Source organism: Rattus norvegicus, chromosome 5, assembly GCF_036323735.1.
Source record: "Rattus norvegicus strain BN/NHsdMcwi chromosome 5, GRCr8, whole genome shotgun sequence".
Lineage (NCBI taxonomy): Eukaryota > Metazoa > Chordata > Mammalia > Rodentia > Muridae > Rattus > Rattus norvegicus.
In genome coordinates this window covers 60,895,099-60,899,451 of record NC_086023.1, presented here as the reverse complement: position 1 = coordinate 60,899,451, position 4,353 = coordinate 60,895,099, and positions in this window count along the sequence as shown.

Genomic DNA, 4,353 nt, shown 5'->3' with positions numbered 1-4,353 from the left:
AGGTCCCTTACTCACTAGAGTTTCATGATTGTGTTCTCTTTAGTCTTAATAGTGGTTTACTGCCAACTTACCTATCTGAGCTAACATTTTTGTGGCTGTTAGGTAAAACTCTTGGAGTATATATATATATATATATATATATATATATATATATATATTTTTTTTTTTTTTTTTTTTTCAGAGCTGGGGACCAAACCCAGGGCCTAGCAAGCGCTCTACCACTGAGCTAAATCCCCAACCCCTTGGAGTATATTCTTAAACTCAGCAGACTACCAGCTTCAACCAAACCTAAGGCTAAGAATGAAAACTATCAGTAATTGCTAGGATATCCCCAAGAGTGGGACATTCAAAGTCGGTTCAGGACGTACTATATCAACCTCTGTCCAATTCTCTGACAATCTCCATTGGTAGCAGACCTGAGATCAGGCCTTTGCCTTCATTCAGCACTCTGATCTTTAGAAAATGCTCGTGGTCCAATATACACAATTCTTTTTTTTTTTTGGTTCTTTTTTTTTTTTTTGGTTCTAATATACACAATTCTTGAAATAACTTACAGAGATAAGACAGTTTTGAAAGCAAATGCAAGGTAAAAATCCGATTTTGTGGAACCTAACTTTCCCTGAACTATACCACAACATTCCATTACTAGATAGGATGAATGAAGAATTTGCATTTCTCAAATAATTCAGGCTTCTCCAGGAACATGAAGTTGACCCATCCTGGAGTTTTCTATGTAGACCAGGCTGGCCTTGAACTCACAACATCTTATTTTGGTTTTCTCTAAATTATTGAATTTGAAGATTTTTGTAAAAAAAAAAAAAAACAAAAAACGAAAAAAAAAAAACTGGTCTCACTTTAAAGTCAAGTTAGGCCTTCAGTTTCATGATCTCTCTGTCTCAGTCTCTTTACCGCTGTAAGTATTGGTATACAACACCACATTCTGGGTTGAAATGGAACATTTCTCTTTAAAAAAATTTGTTCATCTTTACTTTATGAACACTGACTGGTGTTTTGCCTGCATATGTATCTGTGTGAGGGCATCAAAGCACCTGGAATTGGAATTGCAGACAATTGTAAACTGCCATGTGTGTGAACCCAGGTCGAGAAGAGCAGCCAGTGCTCTTAACTGTTGGGCCATCTCTCCAGCCCCTGAAACATCCTTTTTTTTTTAAAGGATGTTTTAAAATTACATTTAGTGTGTGTACACATGTGTATCATGAATATCATGATATGTGTGTGGAGGTCAGAGTACAACTTGTGAGAACTGGTCCTCTCCTTTCACCTATGGGTCTGAGGGATCTGATTTAGGTCATCAGCCTAACAGCAAGTGCTATTACCTTCTTGTCAACCTCCTGGTTGAACATTACTTGATAGCCTTACAGATTTCCTCTTTTAGACTGCTTATTCACATCTGTTGTCTATTCTTTTCTGTTGGGTTGTTGTGCTTTTCTTACTGATGGACTTTTAAAAAAAATTGTTTCCATGTATGTTGAGCATGCTTGTCTGAGTGTGTGTGTGTGTATATGTATATATGTATGTATGTATGTATGTATGTATGTATGTATGTATGTATGTATCCAGGTGTTCTTGGAGGCCAAAAGAGGGCATTGGATCCCCTGCAGCTCCAGTTACAGGCAGTTTAAAGGGGCTGTTAGTGATTTTAAGTCACGTGTGTGTGTGTGTGTGTGTGTGTGTGTGTGTGTGTGTGTGTGTCTGTGTGTGTATCAGAAAGATTAGTTGTACATGACAAATAAATTCAAGAAAGTGAAATTGTGCATGTAGAGAAAGCAGGTCTTTCATTCCAAAGATTATATGAGATCTATCTAGGCTACTGCTAGGCTTGAGAAATAAGTTAAAACCAGGGATTGGGGCCAGTGAAGTAACTTAGCAGATAAAGGTATTTCCTGCCAAGCCTGGTGACCAGAGTTCAGTGGCCAGGAACCACATGGTGGGAGGAGAGAATTGATTCCTGCAAGTTGTCCTCTGACCTCCACATATCCATGTGATCCCCCACCTAAGTAAATAATGTGACTTTCTAAAAGCAAGGCTTAATGATTTGTTGGCTATTAGGATGAAGCGAAAGGTAGGCGCTGAAGACAATTCTAGAGCATTCTGTTTAGGTGATAGGATAATGGTTTCACTAGCTGGAAAGGGAAAACAGCAGAGATTTGGTCCAGAGAAAGGTAATGATCTGTCTTTGCCCTGTGACTGTGCAGTGCTTGTGAGAGTCTGGGACATCCAAATAACTGTCTGGCAAAGAGCTGGATATGTGGCACTGACACAAACTCCTGGAGATTCACAACTGGTTAAAATGTAAATAAGAGACTAGGGGCACCCAGCTCCAGTGCGTACATCTATAAACACGATCTCTACAGCCAAGGCTCAGGGAACATCTTGGTAGAGGGAGCGTAAAGAGTTTAAGAGTTAGAGAAGCAAGGTGGATGCTTGCCATGAGTTAGCGTCTTCTGGATAGAGCAGAGAGGTTGCACTCACAAAGTCATAACGATACGGCTGCCTTAATAAGACCTACATAACGACAGTTCCAGGTGATACACTGACCCGAATGGAGGAAATTTCACAAGGCTCCACCGTTACATGACGAGCTGTAGGCAGTCAATGGCTGCTGAGGAATAGACAATTGTTAGTCATCTCCACGAATGAGCCCCTGACAGGTTACCCAGTCTCAAGTGTTCAGCCCTAAACACATGTACATGTGAACAACACTAAGTGACTTAGTAGGTCCATATACATACAGATATTAATTATAGAAGAGGTCATGAGTCCAAGAGAGTGGGGAATATGGGAGGAAGTAAAGCTGGGAGATGGGGGGGGGGCTGGGGATTTAGCTCAGTGGTAGAGCGCTTACCTAGGAAGCGCAAGGCCCTGGGTTCGGTCCCCAGCTCCGAAAAAAAAAAAAAAAAAAAAGAACCAAAAAAAAAAAAAAAAGCTGGGAGATGGGGGTTGGAATGAAATAAATATGGTTAACTCATGTATAAAATTTTCAAAAAAAAATTAAGAACATAAAAGCTAGAATTGTGAAGACTGAGGAAGACCAGAGCTGGAAGCATAGGTGTGAGGGTTGGTAGTGAGGGCCATGAGGGTGACTGAGGTCACTATAACAAGCTAGCCAAGACAGGGTAGTGGATAAAAGCTGGAACACTAACACTACCTACTACTACAGTTTCTCAGCTCACACATTTCGGGATCCCTGCCTAGGAATGGTACTGCCCACAGGGGGCTCGGGCCTCCCCTATCAGTTAACTCAAGACAATGCCAACAGATGGGCCCACAGATCAGCCCAATGCAGGCAATCTTCATAAAGATTCTCTTCCCTTGGGATTTTTAGTTGTGTCAAATTGAAAATTAAAGCTAACCATCACAGACATTAACATGCAAACACCCAAAATTGAAAACAAGAATAGGGAAATAAGGCCACTCAGTTATTTTGAGTCATTAGGACATAAGCAATCCCTGAAATCCATAGGCCTGAGATTACTCAAGAGTATATACTGGGGGGCTGGAGAGATGGCTCAGCGGTTGAGAGCACTGACTGCTCTTCCAAAGGCCCCGAGTTCAAATCCCAGCAACCACATGGTGGCTCACAACCATCTGAAATGAGATCTGATGCCCTCTTCTGGTGTGTCTGAAGACAGTTATAGTGTACTTACACATAAAATAAATAAATAAATATTTAAAAAAAAAAAAGAGTATATACTGTACCTAAAATAGAAGAAACACCTCAGGGGCAGAGTAAGAAAGAAGAGTCCATGGAATTAGAGACTAAGGGCCCAGATAGGAAGAAAAATTCAGACAAGGCTGGAAAACAAAAGAGGCTCCCAGGGGTCATGATAAGCACTGTGGTTGTTCACAGAAGCTTTCTTGAGAAAGTGACGTTTGTGGGCATGGAGAGGGTTGTCAGGCATGCCTTACCCCACTTGTAATGAGACAGTGAGCTTTGAAGGAAGGGGCTGACTGCTCTTTGATAGTCCCTGGGTGGTTACAGAGTTTCAAACAGCTGGTCCTCAATGTATATTCCTTGTTTGATCTGCAGACACATGAAAAGCTGGCACACAAGACAACATGAGCTGCCAAGCCACGTTGGAGAGGGAATAGATTGAAAAGAGAAGGAAAACGTCTTAAGCTACCTGCCTGGTTGCTGTGACAAAATACAAAGCACTTTAAAAAGAAGGGTTTCCTTTTAAACCCTTCACAGTTTGAAGGTACGGTCCACCGTAGTAGGAAGGGCTGGTGCAGAAGCTTGAGGCAGTCGGACACGCTACATCAGGAAGCAGTGATGAATGCTGGTGCAGGGTTTGTTTTCTCCTCTTCATGAGTCCAGGACCCCATCCCATG